Source organism: Microtus pennsylvanicus, chromosome 3, assembly GCF_037038515.1.
Source record: "Microtus pennsylvanicus isolate mMicPen1 chromosome 3, mMicPen1.hap1, whole genome shotgun sequence".
Taxonomy (NCBI): domain Eukaryota; kingdom Metazoa; phylum Chordata; class Mammalia; order Rodentia; family Cricetidae; genus Microtus; species Microtus pennsylvanicus.
This window is the reverse complement of record NC_134581.1, coordinates 126,389,626-126,401,699: the sequence shown is the minus strand read 5'-3', so window position 1 is coordinate 126,401,699 and position 12,074 is coordinate 126,389,626.

Genomic DNA, 12,074 nt, shown 5'->3' with positions numbered 1-12,074 from the left:
ACATGAAAGCTGTTTCCACGTTGTAGATGGTAACAAACTAACGGAGCCTCACAGAAGAGGGAAGGAACTCCTCATCTGCTCCTCGGCATCAATTTCATGACATCATGGGAGAAATCGGGCGGTTTTGGGGGCTAATCTGCAGATACTGTTTTAATCACAATAATCAAGGAATCTAAGTGATGTTTGCTTTAGAATTTTTCCTATTAACATAAGGCTCAGTGGATGCCCCTACTTAGGTCATAAATCAATCTTGAAGACAGGAGAATTAAGAGAGCTTTTGAAGACAGCCGTCAACCAAGACGCTGTCATTCTGTGCTCAAATGCTCTCAGTTCTGCTGAAGGCGGACTCTTCCAAGTTGTCACACAACTCTGAGGTCACTAATTAACTATGCTTGGGCACTCAGACACTCCTTGCCCAATGAGCGTATGATGAACTCACACTGACTTCATTAGCTCGTGTTACCAGCCGGTAAAGGTTCGCTTTAGAATTAACCCGCTGTGGTTAGGTTAAGTCAATACAGTGTTTACTCCTTGCTTCTTTCTCTTGTTTGATCTTCACTATAGATGACTTTGGGGCGGTTTTGTCGAGGAGTTGGAGCCCCAGTGTCCTTGGGGAAATGAAGGAAGGAATAGATTTGGAATACAATTTGGAAGACAATGAAGGAAGATCATATTCCTCCTTCATAAAGAACTTAGAGCTTCCTCTCCTGTCCCCTTAACCGCCCAAGTGACCTGGATGGGACACCAGGACTTACTGTCATATTTACTCTTTTATTTGATTAATTCCTTTATTTATTCTTTGAAGGGGAAAGGACTGAGGCCCTTGCACACACCAGGCAAGTGCCCTGCACTGAGCTACCCCTGTATCCCAATCTATCTTATTATTTAATGATGACATTAAATATTTTCTTTTGGTCTCTTTTAATAACTAATCATTGTGGTCAAACATCAATTGCCTTGTTGGCTGGTCCTCCAGCCTGTATGCTGGTCTGGCCTGGTAATACTGCTTTTACAGATCTTGCCTAGGCACTCATTCCAGGGGCTTTTCACATCTGGTCCTAGGGTGGCGCATCTTGAATACCTTTGGTGCCAGTAATTTTTTTCTCAACTTGACACAATCTAGCATCATCTTGGAAGAGAGACCTTTGAGAGGATTTCTCTATCAGGTTGGCCTGTCAGCAAGTCTGTGAGGGTATTTTCTTGCATACTGACTGATGGGGGAGGGCTGTGGGCAGTGACACTCCTTCGCAGGGGGTTCTGGGTTGTATTAAAAGGCAGATTGAATGAATCCTAAAGCAGCCATTAGGCAGCTCTCCTCTGTGGAGCTCTAGGAACAGGTGGTTGTGAGCCATGATGAAGGTGATGAAGACTGACCTCGGCTTCTCTGAAAAAGCAGCAAGTGCTCTCAACCCCTGAGCCGTCTCTCCAGACCCACTAATCAGTTTTTTAATGATAATTTAAGACTGACTTTCTTTATTCAAGTCCCTAATCACATTTTTTTGGGGGGAGGTTAGTTGAGGATTCTTGTCCAAATCAGTTTTAATTATGGTAGTTGTAAAAACCCCTTATTTTTTCCATTAGTTAGATTTCTGCCTAAGGAAGAACTTTTGTCATTTCTTCCTGTTTTCTTTCTTCTGTCCTTGATCCTTGGTCCTGTCTGCCTTTTTCCTACCCTTCTTCCCTCCCTCCTCCCATCCCGCATTGTCTGCCTGACAACTACTGACACAGATTCATGGTTTCTTCTCTTCTCCAATGGGTTATAATCTATTACTTTATTATTTTATTTTAATACCAATATTATTGAATCTGTGCCCAGCTCTTTCAGAGAACCCAGGTTTGAGTCTCAGCCCTCCCATGGCAGCTAAAATCTGTCTGTAACTCCAGTTCCAGGGAGCCCGTTTCTCTTACTTGGCCTGCTTGGCCACTAGACACCTTGATGCACGGACACCTGCAGACAGAACTTAACATAAACTTTAAAAAAAGATCTCAAAAAAAATGATAAAAACAATAAAAGTGAAGCCAGGCTTAGTAGTGCACACCTTTAAACCCAGCACTCATGAGGCAGAAGCAGGCAGGAGTCTACGAGTTCTAGGCTAACCTGATCTACATAATAAGTTCTAGGATGGGCAACCAAGGCTACACAGAGAGACCCTGTCTCAAAACCCCCAAATTAATCACTTAATTAGTTTTTAAAAAGGTGGCAGGCAATAGAGAAAGACACATAGAGAAAGACACCAATGTCATTCTCTGGCCTATACATGCTTACATAAGAGCACAGACTCGTCTCTCTCACTCAGGAATAATAATGATAACCACAATAATAATAAGCTCTTAGACCCAGAAGTTATTTCAGATATTAAGCCACCATTTATCTTGCATTTTTTGTTTGTTTGTTTGTTTGTTTGTTTCTTTCTTTCTTTCTTTCTTTCTTTCTTTATTTATTTATTTATTTATTTTTGGTTTTTAGGGACAAGATTTCTCTGTGTAACAGTCCTGGCTGTCCTGGAACACACTTTGTAGACCAGGCTGGCCTTGAACTAATGGAGATCTGCCTGCCTCTACTTCCCAAACTGCTGGGATTAATGACATGCATCACCACTGCCCAGATTTATCTTGCATTTTTGATCTCCTTTTTCCTGTATTATATGTGTTCATATCCTAATTGACTATCTTATAATAAGGAGTTCAGGACCGCCTATGCATCCTGCTATTGTTGGAGATCTAGTTAATCCCCTTATTCAAAAGTTTCTTAGGCCTGGAGAGTTGCTCAGAGTTTAAGAGCAGGTACTGCTCTTTAGGGAATCCAAGTTTGGTTCCCAACACCCCCATCTGGAAGCACACATCCAGGGGATGGAGCACCTCTGACTTCTACAGGTACCCACACCTACACACTGTTGTAGGCCACTAGTTCATTACCCAAATGTCCTGACTTGAAATAACCACACAGAAGCTATATTAATTAAACCACTGCTTGGCCTATTAGCTCTAGCTCCTTATTGGCTAGCTCTTACATCCTAAACTAACCCATCTCCATTAATATGTGTATCGCCATGTGTCTGTGGCTTACCAGCAAAGTTTCAGCAGAGGCATCCATCCCCAGCGGTGGCTACATGGCTTCTCTCTGCCTTCTTCCTCCCAGCATTCAGTTCAGTCTTTCCGGGCTAGCTCTGTTTTGCCCTGTCACAGGCCAAAGCAGCTTCTTTATTCATAATCCAATAAAAGCAACACACGTACAGAAGAACTCCCCATACCAGCACACACATAGACACTTATAATCGAAAGAAAATTAATCATTGAAATTGCTGATTGCCTGTGATTAGAATGTGTGTATGTGACAGAAATAAATGGCTTAGTTCTGCAGAGATTGTTTTGCAGTCTAAGCAAACCGTGGAATCGCTATTGGAGTTTATAGTTTTTTTTTAACTTGAAGTTTTCAACTTGTTTATTTGCTTCTATGCATACTTATCTATTAGAATTATTCATTTATAATTGGGATTAACACATAATAGAAAAAATAAAATAAATACGTAAATAAATTAAAAGCCTAGGTATTCAGAATCCTTTCATTTCCCCAGTATGCTGTGAGTCCAGAATAGACGATGTTTATGTGAATATAGATGTACCCATACTTCGTGGAGTCCCTGATCTCATTTCTTTTGTGTGCTGGTGAGCTTTTGTCAAACCAGATACAAACTAGAGTCACCTGAGATGAGGGACTCTCCAGTGGGAAACTGCCTCTGTCTGAATGTCTGTGTGTGTGTGTGCATGCATGTGCACACGCACATGCGTGCGTGGGATTAAAGATTACTATGGGAGGGTCCAGCCCACTGTCGCTGACACCCCCAGGAAGGTGGTCTGGGGCTGTAGAGAGTATACTAGCAAAGCAAACCGTGTGGAGCAAGTCAGGAAGCAGAATGTCTCTATGATTCCCCTGTCTGTCCCTGCCTGGGCTCCTGCCCTGACTTCACTCCACAGTGGATTGTGGTCAGGATATGAAAAACAAACACTTTCCTTCCCAAATCCCCTTTTCCCATGGTGCTTATCACAGAAAGAGAGAACCAAACTCGATCGTTTTGTAAATATACTCACAAGTGAAATTTCTGGGGAATATGGCAATTCCATTTAACTTTTTGCAAGCACACTTTATTCATTTTTAATACAAACTTTCTTCAGACCTCTTTGTTTCTCAGAAGCCTGGAATATCTTTAGCTATGACATAAAATACTATTCATAATGACTGTAAGTATAGTTGACACACATAAAATTGTACATTATAAATTATTTAATTTAGATGACTTTCATTTAATAATGTAATTATTTACCTTCCCTATCATCTACCTAACAAGGGCCATGATCAGGAACTGGCCTGATACGTTGTCCTTCACTTGAGGGGTACTGTGTGAAGGAGGAGCTGTCAGTCAATCTGCCCCACACATGTGGAAACAGAGTGACAAAGAGACCTAGGTAACTTGCACTTCACATAGCTAAGAAGTGGTAAAGGCACAGAGCCGGCTTTCCGACTCCACAACCCACAGGCCTTGTCACTGTTCTGAACATGTCCCTGCCATGCTATCTTCTGAGACACGTCAGGTTGAGCGTTAGAGACACTCTTTCAGGGATCATTAAAGCCACCAATGTCTCGAGTTTATAACGAGGTCGGTTTGAAGCAGATCCAACATTTGTCAAGCCAACTCTGACTTTTTCCACACTGTTCCATTCTTCCTTCTTCAGGTCTGAATTTCAAAGACAGCTCACCCTTGCCATTCCCATATTATAATACTGATGTCGACAATGCGTGGTCATGGATTTCAGTCTCACTGCATAATGCTACTTGCTCTCTCCTTTCCATTGGATATCAGTTCATTACAAATTGATATGGCATTCTGGAACATGTGAGTGACACACGGGTGTGTGGAGAGTCCGGTGTGCTGGTTCCATTTAAATTCGAGGTACTGTTTACTCAGCTGACAGGGATAGCTAACCCACATGGCATTCCTGGAAACCATAATGATTTTTCTTTTCTTTAATAGCAAAACTTCCCTGTTCTCACACAGCTTATGGGGGCTTCCTATGCACCACATTGAACACTCAGGGTGTTTTCAACAGTCCAGTGCGGCTTCCTGTGTTCTGTTGATCTGAGCGTCTATTTCTTCTGCTCTGCTCTTGGCTTTTGGTGAAGATTTAGAGAACCGGTTGAGAGCAATGACAGAGCACGGTATATCTTTAATTTCTGCTTTCTGGAAAAGACCGAAGCCCACCAAGCTCCTCTAGGAATTGCAGAGCAGTACAAAGAAGTCAAAGACGATGCCTCGGCAGTGGAGCTGAGGGCTCGCTCGGAGGGAGCTACTCCTCAAGCCGTAAGATAGAATCTGGAGGTCATGCCGTCGACAGCCCCTTCTCGGACCCATGGACTCAGAGAGATGCATCATCTGTTCACCTACACTCTACAAAAAGCCACAGTGCCTCCCTTTTGCTCAGGCAAATATCGTCCAGTTCTCTGCACGTCCAGGAGAGTCAGTATGCAGGATGCAAATGATAGCAGTCAGTTAAGTCATTCTTAGGTTATACCAAAGGGACCCAATAGCAAAGAGGAGGAGGGAGGTAGCTCCAAGTCTATTTTTATGGGTGCTGAAATGTCATTGTTGGACGCCCCTGAACCCTCTTAGGGAACAAGCTTGGTCTCATGGATGAGCTCACAGCCCTAGAACTTTCTTCCTTGTCATTATCAGCCCTAGCAGATGGTGGGGGGAAGGGAAGAAGGAGGGAGAAGCCATGGTGGGAAGAGGCTCCTGTCGTGGGTACAAGAGGACAGTTCTTGCCAATGACATTTCCAGGCCTTTGGTGAGAGCTGTTCACCAGCTCCAAACTATGTCATGGAAATGGCAGGGGACCATGGAGAGATCAAACATCAGCATATTTTTATTAGTAGACATTTATTTACATATGCATATGTATTTAAAGAAATGACCTTTGCAATAAAGATCTAGGAGCAGGTTAAGTCAGGACTGGAGAAGGTGTGTGCTCATAGTCATTGGGAAGGATGGTATTTTGATCCCGCTTGATAAGAGGAGATATCAAACTCAGCGAGGGTCAGGACCCTCACAACAGTAAATAACACAGCCAGGTATCTTTCACTGCTCTGTCCCCAGTTCCTCCCACAATTCCCCCACAGAAAGAAACTGTGTGGCTCAGGAACTAAGTGTAAATGCAAACAGCATCTGTCCAGCAGGCTGGGGACTAGCCGCCACCACTGGCAGATGGGCAGGGGGAAGGCCTGGCCTGAGAAAGCTGACAAGGAAGTTCCTAGTCCCTGGCCCTGGAAGCACATTCCTTATCCATTGTTCTGCCTTTATTGCACAGTGCACAGTCTATCATGGATGGAAGTGTAATTGGTCTGCCGTGGCTTCCTCTTCCCACAGTCTTCTGGCTGTGGTCTGATAGATGACTTCTAACTATAATATACTTGCAGATATGAAAATTCAGCTGATCTGCCCATTGCTCTCCAGAACCCATCTTTAAATTTTCTATTCTAAGTTGAGAGATAATGCACTTGCCTTTTTGTGGACCACTAAGACTTTCTTGTTACATCGTTGCCAGAGAAAAGGGGAATTGGTTTCTCCGGGCCATCTGGCCATGCTTTAGGCATGGGACATCCATAGTCTCTACACTCCGGGAGCTCATTTTTTCTATCTTCCCAGCTCACTGTCTTTTAAATATATACTTTCATTGGCACACAGTGACTGTGCCTGTTTACAGGTTCAGTGTTGACATTCAATACCTGTATACAACCTTCAATGATCTAGTCAGGATAATGGGCATGTCTGCCACTGTGACATTTGCCATTTCTTTGTTTTTTTTTAACATTTATTTATTTTTAATTTATTTTACATTAAACTCAGACTCCTCCTTCCTATAGTTCACAGTTTATGAAGCAGGGCCTGGAGAAGCTGGCTCAGGACAGACTGTTTTAAGCTGCCCACCCTTGATTGCGGTTTTCCTTCTATAATTCCCAGATCTTTCTCCGGTTGCTATCTGCATTTGATGAACAATATATCCGCTTTTAAAAAAATTATGACATAGAGATCATATACTTTGTGTGTCTGTTGTCTTTGTTTATCTAGATCCAGCCTGGTGGGTTGTTCAGATCCTGCACAGTCTGGTGACATCTTGTAGCTTTCTGTTGGCATCTTTCCTGTCACCTTTGAGTTTCTTCCACCTTCTTTGTTAGACTCAACCCCAAAGAGTTTTTTTTTTTCCCCACAGATTCTTTCTGCTTATGCTTAGAGCTTATTGGAATTGCTTTTTCAGAAGCTCGTGCTAAGTGCATTTGTCTTCCTTGGCAAACCTTAATTAAACACCTTCGTCCAATGGGTGTTTAATTAAGGTTTGCCAAGGAAGACATTCTTAGATGGCTTGTTCATCTGTTAAAGGCTTTAAGAGGCAACATAAATCTGACTTCTGTAGATTTGAGCTATAATCTGGATGTGACTAAAAGTATATGTATGTGTGTGTGTGTGTGTGTGTGTGCGCGCGCACACACATGAAAATAGTATTTCATACATGTTAGTGTTTTATTGTGGAAATGTCACCAAGCATTTTGAGCTTATTTTCCCAGAGAAACTTGACAGCCTGAAGAATAGGGAAGCCGGGAGGAGGGAGAAAAAAAACAAACCCAGAGCTACATCCTTGAACTCTTTTGTGTGTTTAGAACAATGTCTAACTGAAATCAAACAATATTGCACTTAAACATGTCTAGAACAGTCCTTGGTGAGGGCTCATGCCTCATGCAAGGCTGCACCAGAAGAGGCCTTGGGCGAGGTGATGAGAGGGCCCAGCGCCGCAGTGCGAACAACAGGGTGCAGCGAGATAACTGTATCCTTACAATAACCCTGTCATCGCTCCTGCAGGCCTGCACCTTTAAAATTCCGCGCCAGCACCCAGTGAGCTGAAAACAAAAGCCCGGCCAGGCCGGGTGGGCGCAGCTCGTAAAGGAGAAGTCACGAAGTCTGGTGCTGTGGCCAGGTTTCCTGCGGAGGCCGAGGCGTGGCCGCGCCTCCGGGAGGGGACCGGAGGGGACGGGAGGGGACGGGAGGACGCGCGCCACTCCGCAGGCTGCAGCGCTGCCTGGCCCACGTCCAGGGAGCCCGACGCCAGCTCGGCCCGGCGGTGGGAGCGGTCGCTGCGCCCGGACACAAAGGCATTATCTCGGGCCAGCCGCGGCTGCAGAAACGCGCGCTTCCTGTCCTTGCCCTGCGGCACAAACTGTCCGCCGGCGCTCGCCGCCCCGCGGGGCAGAGACGGCCGTAGCACCTTTTCCCTGGGAACTGCAGACGCTGCAGGGCCGAGATCCATTGTGCTCACCCCACCCCACCCCACCCCACCCCACCCTGGAAGGAGCACAGTTCCAATTGCAGGGAGCAGGGAGTTGGAGCGCAGCGTGGGTGCCGCTCAAACTTCGCGCGCTGCAGTCTAACAGGGAGAGCAGACCCAGGTGCTTTAAATCCTTAGAAACCTTCCACAGGCCCAGCATCCTGAATTATCTTTCTCACCCTGAGGGTTTTTTCGAGACAAGGTTTTTCTGTGTTACCCGCGGTGGTCTGGAATGTGCGATCGTCTAGCCTTGGCCTCACTTCCACAGGAAAAGTGGGCGAATGCAACTCAAAACGCTGTCCGCCAGCTTTCAGAGTATTTATCTGACTGTGCTTGGGATGGATCCCAGAGCCTCGCACCTGCTAGAGCTCCATCACCAAGCGGATAGGACAGTCCTAGTCTACCCACCTTTATAATATTTGATTGAATTATTTTCACACTTGTGGTACTCTTAAGCAAAGCAAAAGATTAAACTATAGACACCTTTAAAGTCTTTAAATCCTCTTAGTAGCAATGTGTCAAAAAGGACAAGGGACTAAAGAGCATTTATTTATTTATAAAACTTATTTGATGTTCTCAGGCATGGCATATTTCTGTTAGGTTATAAGTATTTAGGACTGGCCTATGCCAGAAACCTGGAGCTGGCTGCTCTCAGAATTCAAAAGTTTAATCCAGCATTTACCAGAAAAGCTCTCAAGCCTTTGGCTCCAGGTCAGAAAGTTATCGGCAGACTGACGTTCACCAGAGCCGCTACTTGGCAGAAGAGGGTGTACACCAAAAGAGGTTTGGGAAACTCTCTGGGCTAAGATATTCGCTTTGTGCTTCTGGGGATTCCCGAACCTGATTTTATATAGAGCTGAGGGCAGCAACTTCTCTATGCAAAGCCGTCTTGAGTATTGTGATACACCTATGGTCCCAGCTGACACAGAAAGGATTACAGAAGTTTGAGGCTTACAGACCTCAGCTCCTGGGGAGAAACAGTCCCGGAGTGGGGGGGGGGGGGCGACTCTACACTGATGCTCACCATCCAGGTAGTATCCTGGGCTCCAGTCTCAGCAACCCAGATGGTCCTTGAATGTGCCTCAGGCGGTTTGTTCTCTCATATTTTAGTCTAAAAACTCTCTGGACCCTTCCTGTTGTTGGACAGAGGAGGCTTTGGCCACAAAGGGAAACATACTAGCAAGTGTTCACACACCAGCAATCTGCTTCAGACAGATCTACGGCTCATAGGCTAGGGCGATAGAAACGTAGAAATATCTTAATGATGAAAATTCTAAAGCATACAGAAAAATGCATTGCGTTAGCGAACTCACTAAACAATTGAACAGCACTGGAACATGGTGTGGTATTACCCTTCTCTTTTAAAAAAATATGCTTATTTTATTTTGTGTGTATGAGTGTTTTGCCTTCACGTATGTATATTCATTCCATGCTTTGTAATGGTGGAGGTCAGAAGAGGGCATCAGATCTCCTAAACTAGAGTGATAGCTGTTTGTAAGCATCCATGTGGGTGCTGGGAACCAAACCTGGGTCCTCTGCAAGAGCACCACACGCTCTTAACTGCTGACCTGTCTCTCCAGTCTGGTACTATTTTCTTTTGAAGAAACCGTTTAGACCCAGTTCTCCTCTTCTCTCTCGGTGCAGGAATGACCAGGTAGGACTTTTGATGTTTTGTCTTTTACCTGCCTAAGGGCCACATAGCTTTAAATCCCTCCGGAGGGTGTGAGGCCAGTGTATCAGACCAAGATTTCAAAATGTCATGTTCAACTCCTGCCGGCATGTTTCCAAACATGTCTTCATGTGCAGTGGGGTATTATTTCATGTATTTTTATGTTTTAATGCAAATCACACTCTACTGTGCAAGTCTCCTTTATTTTATTGAGATAGTTCACATGCAGGGCTTTTAGAGTCACAGAACCCTTACACTGGGCATTTTCATCATCTCCTGTCTCTGAAAAAAAAAAACAAAAACAAAAAACTATGTACCTCTACCGATAACAGTCACTTCACACCCCCACCTGACTCTCAGGCCCAGGGAACACCAACCAGCCTTCGATCTCTAAAGGATTGCACAGTCCCTTCATTTCATTCAAATGGAATCACACATCTGTGCTCTGGCTTCTTTCACCTGACACAGACATCTTCATAGTTCTCCACAGTGAGCTTGTTTTGCTAGTCCATCATATGGAAGTTTCACTTTTCATTTACTTTTCTTTTTTCTTTTCTCTTCTTTTCTTCTTTTTTTTTTCTTTTTCTTTTGGAACTCCCTTAGTAGACCAGGCTAGCCTTGAACTCACAGAGATTCCCCTGCTTCTGCCTTCTAAGTGCTGGGCTTATTTTTACTTTTAAGTGCCGGGCTTATTTTATTTTTATTTTTATTGGGCTTATTTTATTTTTAAGTGCTGGGCTTATTTTATTTTTATTAATCTATTCATCTACCAATGGATATGTAATTTGTTTCCATTTTAAGCTAATTATGAACAGTATTGCTATTAATATCTTTTGGGGTTTTTTGTTTGTTAATTTGTTTATTTTAAGATAGGCTTTCTCTGTGTAACTGTGGCTGTCCAGGAAATAACTCTGTAGACCAGGCTGTCTTGAACTCAGAAATCCGCCTGCCTCTGCCTCCCAAGTACTGGGATAAAAAGGTTATACCACTTCTGCATGGCTATTATTTGTTAAATTTTCATATGAACACTTTTCAATTCTTTCAGGGGTATATATTCATATATATTCACATGTTTATTTAAGAGTGTGACTTCTGGATTATATGATAACATTGTACTTAAATTTTAAGAACTTGCTGGACTTTTTCCAAACAAACAGCTTCATTTTCAAGTACCATCTGGATTTATCCACATCCTCACTAGCATTTTTTTGCAAGCACTTCTATCACATTTGGCTCTTGATTTGTTACTATAGCCTGCTTGCAAAATACTTAGCTCTTGAAATCCTGTAAAGGTAGGATATGTTCCTGTCTCTAGTCTCTGTCCCTGGCCTTCACTTAGGCTAGGTATTAATAACCCAGTTCTTTCAACACTTTCTGTTACCTTCTACCCAACTCCTTAAAGACCAACCTTGCAGAATGGGAAAAAGCATTCAAAAACTCATTCATTCAACTAGGAACTAATGTCCAGAATAACATAGGCACCGACGAGCTTAACAAAAAAAGAATGATAATAATAACAATGACAAATTTCAAAGGATGCAAAGGACATGAATATGCATTTCTGAAAAAGAAAATATACAAATGATGAGGATATACATGAGAAGTGCCCTGTTCCCTCATCATCAAGGAAATGTGTACCGAAGGCCACAATAGAAACCATCTGTGTTAGAATGGCTGTAAATTTAAAAGATAGATAGAAGTATATGCTTTGGGAGATGCAGAAGAAAGAACTCCGACTTTACTGGTGTAAGTTACTCTGGTCACTAAGGAAAATACTACAGAACATATAAAAAAAAGTAAACTTGATTCACTATATCAATGCCACAACATTTCCCTCAAGGATATGAAGTCAATCTGGGCAAGAGCAGATGTCTGTTTGTTATACTATATGGAACACTATTTATAATGGGAAGGTGTATTCTTTCTTTTGTATTTAGTGCTTTGGACACAGGCAAAACACTCATATACAAAAAAATAAGTAAATCTAAAAATATTTTAAAATAATTACCCACATAGTTCAAGCCCAAGGGATGCC